General features: G+C 39.5%; 1 long non-coding RNA gene across 1 annotated transcript in view; it reads right to left on the bottom strand.

Moving 5' to 3' along the window:
- Nucleotides 1-2,600: 2,600 nt before the first annotated feature.
- Nucleotides 2,601-10,466, bottom strand: part of LOC107504111 — a 12,362-nt gene continuing 4,496 nt past the window's right edge. The window contains exons 2-3 of the long non-coding RNA XR_001595376.2: nucleotides 6,379-6,549; nucleotides 2,601-3,577 (exon numbers count right to left, since the gene is read on the bottom strand). This is a non-coding gene — a long non-coding RNA (uncharacterized LOC107504111). The remainder of the gene's footprint in view (nucleotides 3,578-6,378; nucleotides 6,550-10,466) is intronic.

The following is a 10,466-nucleotide window of genomic DNA, read 5'->3' as shown; positions in this document are numbered from 1 at the left end:
TTGTGGTATTATCTTAGAGACAATGGGAGCTGGTGGAGGATAACCATTTTTAGAAGAACTTAAATATAACATAGGCTATAATGTAGGAATAATAAAGAGAACTGGAAGAGGACAAAGAATATATGGAAAATGAAATCAGAATAAAGAAAAATATTTCAGAACAACAAAGTGGGGAGTTGGAAAGTGAGGTTTTGAGTAACTCAGAGTTACACAACTTCAGAGCTGGAAGGAGCCTTGTAAAGCTGCATCCTTATAAGGATGCAGAATTGGGCCTGAGAACTAAATAATTCACCAAAGAAAACTACAGTAGTGGCAGACAAGCATTGGACCCGCATTTGTGCTAACCAGTACTCTTCCCATGAAAACATGTGGCCCTCTTAATGACTAACTGAAAACCTTTCACAAAATCCAGTGAAATCCGCATAGAAGCACCCGCCCTTCTGTCTCCATGTGCACGTGAGCACACACATCCACCATTCTAACAATACAGGAAATTGAAGGAAGCCATCTGAAGCTTCATTGTTGGGCACAGCCGCCACAGATAACATATCAAACGCAAGGCTGGAAATCAGCCCTGTTCACATTCACACAGGAAGCCCAACTCAAGCTGTTTGACCCTATTTAGTAATCAGTTCCATACTCACAAAGGAATGCTAGAACAAAAACAGAAGGAAAAAAAAAAACTTTTCCTTAGGAAGAATTATCCGAGGACGTTTAAAGAGAGGCCCAGCTGGTTTATAGAGTTTTGCAGGAAATTTAATAACTATTCTGTGACGCCATTGTCTTGTCTTCACCAGCCCACGGAAGTGGCGCTGTGACATACCGAGGCAATCATTAGGATAATTCAAATGTGTCAAAGCCATATTTTATCTCAATTGTGCTTATAGTTACGTGAAAGTATTTGGACCTAAATATTTCTGATAGTTTGGTCTGATGGAAAGTGCTGGGCAGACCTGTGGTTCTGCCGCCCACCTACTAGCTTTGCGATCTTGGACTAACTCTTCTGAGCATCTTTCCTCTCCAGCCAAAATGAGATCGAATAACTAACTGTTACCTGACTGCATAGTTCTGAGGAAAATGTGAGAGTAGATGTCATACAGCACAAAGGACCATCCATAAATATTAGCCTCCTTTCTTCAGTTTAATTTTCCAATTCACTTCGTTGGTGAGGACCTGGCCTCGCGTAGAGAAAAGTAAGAAGAAAATGCGTCATTTTCTTTGGAACCACAGCTGGATTCTCTTACGCCTAACATAAACAGAGGTTTTCCAAACATTTTGGCCTCAGAACCCACTTACATTCTAAAAAATTGAGGTTTCTAAATAGCTTTTTAGAAATGTGTGTTATCAGTATTTATCATATTGACATTAATACTGAGAAATTTTTAAATATGTATTTACTTATTTAAAAGTAAAAGTAATAATGCATTACATGTTAATACCAATTATGACAAATAACTTTTCCAAAACAAAATAGTTTTGTGAGAAGAGTGATATAATTTATACTTTGCAAATATCTTTAATTAAAGTCTGGCTTAACAGAAAACAGCTTGATTCTCATGTCTGCTCTGTTTCTACAGTCAGTCTGTCGCATTATCTTGTTTTGACTGCAGTTTATAAAAAAAAAAATTCAGCCTCTGTGTGGGAATAGTATTTTACAGTTTTTAAAATAATTGTACATATTCTTTGATACAATACCCAAACTCAATAAGTACAAGTTTCTTAAAAATTAATTTCAATGCAAAATCTGCGAACTTATCAATGAACTTTTAAAACTCTTTTACATGAAATCCATTGATCTATTTTGCTCTGCTCTTTGAATGGACCTTTTACCCATTCATAATTACATAACATTTGAAAAATATTGTTTCACCGAATTATAAAGATCTTCCAAATTGTTACATATTTTATTACACAACATCAAAAAATCACATTAGTAGTATATTACCACAAATTTCATCAGAATAGTCTCTATAAGGAAGCTGTCAAGCTCACTGTGGTGGACACAAGTTTTCCATAATTCTAATTTTCTCTCAAAAGTTAAAATGTTATCACTGGCAACTGTCAGTTATTTTACTTGAGGTGGCAAGCTCACTTTATTCATTTTTCACAAAAAAAATTCTATCAGATATCCAAGTGTAAATAATTAGTTTGTCTTTCATTCTTTAAAGTAAAAATGGTGTTTCATGAAAAAAAAAAAGCTAGCTTAGCTCACAATTCAAGCGCCAAGTGTTTTTCCCTCAAGAAAACCAAAGTAGTTATACTTTTCAGCAGAAATGTTTTATGTGTATTTCCCATTTCATCACACAGAATATTAAATGGACATGTACTTGAAGGTCTAGATTTTTAAAAATTAGTAATTTTTACTGATTTATCTAAAACATTCTTAAATAAAACTGGGATCTGTTTTACTGTGCACGGCGACAGCGTGGTGCCACTGCCCCAGGACATGCCCAGGAAGCAGCAGTTTTATCCTCTACTGCTTTGCAGCATCGGCAGAAATGTCAACATAGTAACATAGTAAGATAATAATCTTACTATTGCTATGAAAACAGCTCCCATTTACAGGCTCTCTGAAAGGGTCTCAGAAAGACACTCCTGCCCCCAGGGCTCCGTGGACCCTACTTTGAGAATCGAAGCTCAGAACCCCTTTCCCACCCTGGTGCTCCTCTTTCTTTAGCTCTCTAGCCCCCTAATGACCTCTGGTTACGCTCAGTTCCCCCACTGCAGCACCCAACAGAATGTCCTATTTCCACAAGTACTCTGATTTACAACTGACTCTACCTTCTATCTTCAACAATAAAAAAAATTTATTGCAGACCTATTTTATGCCAAACACTGTTCTTAGCACTGAATATACCGTAGTCAACAAGACGAGCAAAGCCCTTGCTCTTGTGGCCCTTAAATTCTAGAGAGGGACAAACAGACAATAAACTCGTAAATAAATTAACGTACAAGATAATTTCAAACAATTTTAAGTCCTGTGATAACCATAAAAAATATAAACTGATGTGACTGAGAGTGACAAGGCAAGACAGTAGTGAGCTGGTGTCAAGTTCGCACACCCCGTGTGCATAATAATAATTCATAATGGCAATCCATGGGTAGGAATGGGGACGGGTGAAGTTTCCATGGAAAATCTGGCTAGGGTAGAAACGCAATACCCTAGAAAGCTGGCAAGAGGAGAGAGAAACGAGCCCGGTTCCTTGCATCTTACGCCTGCCGAGGAAGATAGTACCTCATCAATCTTCCAGGGGGAGCAGTCAGGCACTGGGGGAAGTAATTTAAGGAGAGCAGCTGGGGCTGGGATAAGAAGCCACTCTGTCCCATGAAGTCCAATGTGGGGGTGTGACGTTCCCAGCTGACACTTATTCTGCCCAGGGGCTGGTAAGAGAAGGGTACAAGGATGCAACCAGGGTGGTTTGTAATAAGACCTCTCCATTACCCCGGTTGCGATACCTAACTTACATTGACATCTGGAAGCTGGCTGTGACTTCTGCCTCAGAGTGTTGATTACGGAGCCACGTCTAGAACACACCATCATTTCCCACCAATACCAGTGTTCACCTAAACCAGGCATCTAGTGCAAAAACAAACAAATAAAAAAAAAAAAACAACATAAAAATAAAGAACAAAGAAATCACATGTAACTAGAAAGAATGGTTTGGAGGACTTATTGAGAAAAGCACTTTGCCGAAGAGGAAGTAATATGCCACTCGAGAAAGTTTCTTTGGAATTAAGTCTCACCTTGTTTTCCATTCCCCTTGACCCTGGCAAGACATTGCTGCTGTACCTGTTGAAGAGACGTGTCCCCTGTAGTGGGGGCAGCATCTCCCAGGTGAGTTCCCAGTGCTGCCTTCTGGTGATGCCCTCCTGCGTCCTGTGAGTGGTCTTCTCTCACCTTGGGTTCAGCCATTCACGCCTCCTTCCCTGTGATGTTTCCTTTGAGTAAAGGCTCCTTCCTACATGATTCAGCGAAGAGCCACCATTTTGTTTCATGGGTTTCACACTTTTCCCATAAATAGGATTTACCGTAACCTCATACAAAAGTATTTTTAATCTCTCTCAGGTTGTTTCTCTCTTAGCCACTCCATGTTTTTCAGAAAGCACATCCTGGAGAGGCTGTAGGTCTCTATGCAGAATAATGCACTTTATAAAGATTGTGACTATTTAATTTAAAATGTGAAGGGAAAAAAACCCTGCTCTAGAAATGCTCAATCCCCTCTACCAATTAAATCATAAAATATTTTCCATAAACTTCTGGAGGACAAGGACTATTGTTTCTTATTATATCCTACAATCCCAGCCCATGTCGACTGTTAATGCCTTTATTGTAAAAATGTTAGAAATATGGTTTTTTCTCCTACACATCTTTAGGACGTTCCCAGAGGAAGCCAGAGTGGTGGTGGTGATAAGGGGAGGGGGAAGGTAGGTTTTCCTCTCATCCCTATTCCAAGAGCAACAGTACTTACGTAACCACCCTTCCTAATCATGTAACTTATTATATGGTCCCTATTTGGGTTGGCTCCAAAATTTTTTAAGCAAAACTTTATACAGCAGCTCTCCAGGATCTCATCACGTGCATCTTAAGAATTAGATACATGAAAGCTTCATCTTATGTTTCCCAGCTTCCCTGTCCTTCTACCCTATCACATCATCATTGTTGTTCTGGCTTCCTTTTTGAGCTTCGACATGTGTCTTGGTTACATTTTGTCTCCTGAAAATAGACTTCCCCCTCCATATAAACTTTAACAAGCTGGTCCTACATTTCTATCACAGGGACATTTTTCACATTTAAAAATTGCATGACTTATAACAAGCCTTCACTTGGGGCCTTGGGGAACACTGTGGGGGAACAACACATCTTAATAAGCAAAAGGCAAGAAAGAATCACAAGGGAGCTGGTTGGTTTTTACAGCTGTCTAACCCAATTCTATACCCCCAGCATGCACTCTAAGTAATGCATGAGTAATCAGCCTTGCCTGCCTATTGACTGGATTAGTTTAGGGGTGGGGAGTAGCCAAGGGTGGGGGAAGTTAGCATGAAATCATAGGGAAGACAAGGAAATCGGAAGAAGAGCTGTCCAGTTTGCCTTTGTTCATTCTTCCAAAAGCCCTACAGGGTAGTCCCCCCTTATCCACAGGGATCTATGTTGCAAGATCCCCAGAGGATGCCTGAAACCTTGCATAGTGCAGAACCCTGCACACACTATGTTTTTTCCTATATATATCTATGATGAAGTTTATCAATTAGGCATGGTAAGAGATTAACACCAACAATAACAAAATAGAACAATTATAACAATATCCTGTAATAAAAGTTATGTAAATGTGGCCTCTCTCATAATATCTTATACTGTACTCACCTTCTCACTTAGAAGAAGCACTCTATGGCTTCTCTTTGGCATATCCAAATTGCCAGCATCACCACTCTTGCAATTTGGGGCCTTTGTTAAGTAAAATAAGTGTTACTTGAACACAGGCACTGCGACATCACAGCAGTTGATCTGATAACCAAGACAGCTACTAAGTGACAAACGGGTGGGGAGCATGGAGACGCTGGACAAAGGGTAGAGGCTCCTCGCGGACAGGATGGAGTGGAACAGCATGGGATTTAATCACGCTACTCAGAACAGTGCACAGTTCAAAAAAACACATAACTGGGACCTTGGTTGACCAAGGGTAACTGAAATCATGCAAAGCGAAACTGCAAATAAGGGGGATACCATACTTTATAGTAAATTCGTTCGCTGTAAAGTGAAGCTAGGAAGATCAAGGTGCATTCTAGCTGATCGCTTTATCCCTATTTGTCTCAGATTCATTTTTTTTAATCTTAAAGGTTTTACATTTTTATTATACAAATTAATAAGAAAAACACTAGGACCCTCAAGAGATAAATGGATAAAGGACGTGAAACAATTCACAGATAATCCAGAATGAACTCAAAATTATTATGTGCAAAGGTGTTCTCCAGAGCATTTGTTATAAAGTGAAAAATAGGAAATGATCTAAATAAAAAGTTAAAATGTGGGAAATGGCTAACACTGAAGGGAATATTATACAGTTATTTAAAATCGCGTTTACAGTCATGTGCTGATTAACAGACATGGGCTAAGAAATGCATCCTATGGGAAGCTTGAGGGCCCACGTGAGTGACTCCAGGTATTTCTAGCAAACAGATAGCTTTATTATCAATAGACTGAGACCAGCACAAAATAATAATGTGCAGCACTGTGACATTACAATGACTATAGAGTCACTAGGCAATGAGAATTTTTCAACTAGACTATAATCTTATGGGACCGCCACTATACAGGTGGGTCATCATTGACTGAAACGTCATTATGTGGCATCTGACTGTACACCCAGCTTCACTCTTCACCTCTTTGGTTTCTGCAAACATCCGATTCGCCTCTTAGCCTTTTGAGATGGAGCTTGCTTTCTTGTTTCATTGAGTCTGCTCAGTCCCTTGCTTTGAGTGTCTCCTTTCATGCTTCGAGAACCCTGTTAAGAGCTCTGTCACTCCCGGCTGGACCAGTGACTGGTGGTAGGCCTACAAGGAGAGAAAAGTGCACTCGGAAAGATCTGCTGTTGCTTAAAATCAATATTAAATGAATACAAGGAAAATTGTGTTTGTGGCCCAAATCTTAATTGTTCGAATATTTTCATTCATCTTTTCTACTTAATTTTCTGAGCATAACTAAGCTCCTGGAGAAAAAGACCTAAAATCCTTACCAATGTATAATTTTCATTATGTAATATCAGCTCATTTATTTTTAGATGAAGATTTGTCTTTTTCACCTAAGGCCTCCATGGAAGGTAATAAGCCTTAACAACGTTAGATAGAAAAAAGCTGAGATTTCACATGTTGGTTATTTTTCTTTGGCTCTACACAGCCCAAGAACGAAGCATTCAGATAGCTTCCCAGAGGACACCCAGTTTGCATTTTTTATTTACATTGTTTACTAAAGCAAGCACGCTCACCAGTTGCTGTTAAGAAAGAGGAAACTTTCTTCAGCTTAATTCCCAGAATAGAGAGTTTGAATGCGTGGGAGGAATCAAGCAGACATGACAAACACATGACAGTCACACTGGGAGACAACAGATGGACAGCTTCAGCAACAAACTGCCTCGGTTTGGTGGGGATACTTCCTCCATAAGAGGGACAGTGCGGCACAGTGGAAAGAACAGTAAATTCAAAAGCATTTTGACAGATTTAATTCTGGTTTTGGCTTATGGCACTTTAAAATTGTCAGTCCAAAACCTGAATGTGTGAGGAAAAGCACTTATTCCCCCAAAATGTCAAGAATTACATGGCTGTGAACAGAATAACTACTCTGGTTTATAGTCTCGTAAGTGGCCACCAAATCAGAGTCAAGGTACCTGAAAGCCAGCTGTTAATCACCCATCCATCCCCGAATATGCCTGTTCCATGTGTATTAGTCAGGGTTCTCCAGAGAAACAAAACCAATAAGATGTATCAGGAGAGAAAAATTTATTTTGAGAAATATGGTCACAAAATTTGTGGGAGCTGGTGAGTTCAAAATCTGCAGGGCAGGCTGGCAGGCTGGAAATCTCAAATACTGAATTTTGAGATTTCCTTCCTCTTCAGGGAACTTCAACCTTTTCTCTTAAGGCCTTCAACTTATTAGACAAGGCCCACTGACATTATGGAGAGTAGTCTACTTTACTCAAAGTCGACTAATTTAAATGTTAATCACATCTAAAAAAATATTTTTACTGCAACATCGAGACTGATGTTTGACCCAACAACTGGATACCATAGTCTAGCTAAGTTGACATATAAAACTAACCATCACACACAGTAAGTGCTCAATAAATGGATTTGATTTGATATAAATCCCTAGACAAAACATATTCCTGAGATGTTATTTCTTCAGTTGAACAATGTAAGGATGAGACCTCATTCCTCCAATTCTGGTAGTACAAGGGCAAAACTTTAAGTCTTGACAATATGGAGAACCTGTGGCCTCTGGTCTCCTCAGATGAGCTGAAGAGTTTTAAATCAGATAACACCTTCAGTACTGTAGTTACCACCAGTGGCAGCAGTGACAGAATAAATACTACATAAAATTCAGCAATTCAGTGAGTGGTCTTCCTGATGTTCTGGTTTTCTCTGGCCTAATCACACAGGGAGGCAGGACTCGAGTTGCTTATGGTGTCAAGGTAACCAGCTCTCCACAGGGGAAGGGCTCCTACTCTAATGGGACATAGACTTCTTAGGATTAGAACCCTTTGAAATTTCTGGGAGCTCACAGAGAAGCTTCCAGAAAAATAAGCTCTGGTTCCATCCTTTATTTCTGGTTCTTCGTTTTTTGTTTCGTTTTCAAAACTCATCCAGAAAGAAAATAATGTCCAGTGTCTTTGGAAGATTATGAGAAGAGGGTCATTGAGGGGGAATGAGAATCAAACCACACTCGGACCTTTTTCTTCAACCTGGTGCCTCAATGTGCTATTTAGGTTTTTTCAACCTAGTTTGTTACATGACTTTGCATGGTAGTTTGTAACAAACCACCACAAACTGGGTGGCTTAAACAGCAGAAATTTATTGTCTCACAGTTCAGGAGGCTAGAAGTCAGTTCCTGATGAGGGCTGTTAAGGAAGGATCTGTTCTAGTTCTCTCTTTGGCTTGTAAATAGCTGTCCTCATGCTCACATGGTCTAATTCCAAATTTCCTCTTCTCATAAGGACATCAGTCATATTGGATTAGTTACCTTTGTAAAGATCCTATTTCCAAATACAGTCATACTTTGAAGTACTGGGATTAGGATTTCAACACACAACTGTGAAGAGACAGAATCCAACCCATTTTACCTATTTTCTGCATATGGCTGTTAGTTTCCATTCACTGTACACAGAATAACACGTAATCATAGGAAACAGGCACTTCTATAGTGCTCTATCTTTTTCAAGGCAGTTTCACATCAGGTGATAATGTTCTGGAGAGAGGGAACCCCATCCTATTTACCTTGAACACCCAGACCTCAGAGCGGTGCCTCACCCCTAACACTCAATAAACGTTCATGCAATGGACCAGTTATTCTGTCATGTTATGCTTTCCCCATCTCTGTTTATTTTCCTGAAGCCCTACCTAGAAGGAGCATGCCTACTGATTCCCTTTGCTTGATTCAATCCCAAGGCATCAAGCCAATAAAACCAACACACAGGAGACCCTAAACACCATGGTGATTCCTCAGCTCTGAACCCATACATCAAACATGATGGGCGTTTCTTTTAGGTGATATCCTACAGGGAGAAAAAAAAGGCAAATATTTTTGTTTAGTTCTAACAACACAGAAATCTATTTCTGTTTTCTGTCTGACTCTATGTATATGGGAACTTTTGACATAAAGAAGGCAATTTTTTTCGAAATGTTTTCTTTTATTTAAGTTTTTGTTTGTTTTCTGAACTTTTAGTTCACTGGTTGAGCTAAATAATTGAATTAAACCTGGCATTTTAGGCATCCACATTACATCTTTTTAAAGTAACTTTTATAGGTGGAGTTTATGTGAAATAAATGTAAAGCCAGGGAAAAATCCTTGAACTTGTAGCCAGCAATGGGCTCTTATGAAGCCCTAGATGTCATGTAATTTATTTCAACCAATGGAGAATATATGAATAAAACCAATGGCTGTTTGTCCATGAGGATTTGAGGGGTACTGTACCATGAAGAGGTCAGCATGGACACAGGTCTGAACTTCAAAAATTAACTCTACCACATTGGATCAAGATCAGGAAATAGTGCCCTCCAAGTTGTGTGAACTTAAGAGTCATATTCATTATCTTTAATAGCTCAGAGTCATCCTTCTCTACCAAAGGAACATAACTCTCAAGTAAAATAGATAAATCGCTTCTGAAGTGTATTAGGAAGTAATACTATTTCCTAAGAAGCAAACGAACTGCTACATAGAGGGAGAATAAAGGGACAGCAGGCGCTTTCTTGGTTGCTTAAAGGAAGTTTTTTTTTAAAGAAGGTAACTTTTAAGCTTAGATCTAAGGAATAAAAAGAAGCCAGCTAAATGAAGCTGAATTTACCCACTTAGTGACAGATTAAGATGAAAGAGAGTGTATGCACAACTCCCAGGCATCTGCTGTGTGCACCTGGCCTAGTGGTGCTAATGTTCACAGAGAAAGCAGAAAGTGGGGAGGAGAGCCATGCAGAAAACTCAAAAGTTACGTTTTGGATGTCATGTTTGTGATTTCTGTGAGAATTCCAAGGGGAGATGTCAAGTAGTTATGTAAGAATCAGGGTCCTGGCAGGAAACCAGAGCAATGTGAGGACAGTTTAATAAAAGGGCTGCTTACAAAGGTGTGAGCAGTTTAGGAAAAGCAAAGAGATGATGCAGTACCCTGAAGCTTGAAACAGTGAGGAGACATTACCTCGCCTTGACCTGAAGGCCTGAAGGAGCAGGTGAAAGGCCCAGTAACTGAACTGAACGAGAGAGAGAG

Source organism: Rousettus aegyptiacus, unplaced genomic scaffold (genome assembly GCF_014176215.1).
Source record: "Rousettus aegyptiacus isolate mRouAeg1 unplaced genomic scaffold, mRouAeg1.p scaffold_m13_p_11, whole genome shotgun sequence".
NCBI lineage: Eukaryota > Metazoa > Chordata > Mammalia > Chiroptera > Pteropodidae > Rousettus > Rousettus aegyptiacus.
The sequence above is the reverse complement of the archived record's forward strand: the minus strand, read 5'-3'. Positions and strand labels throughout refer to the sequence as shown.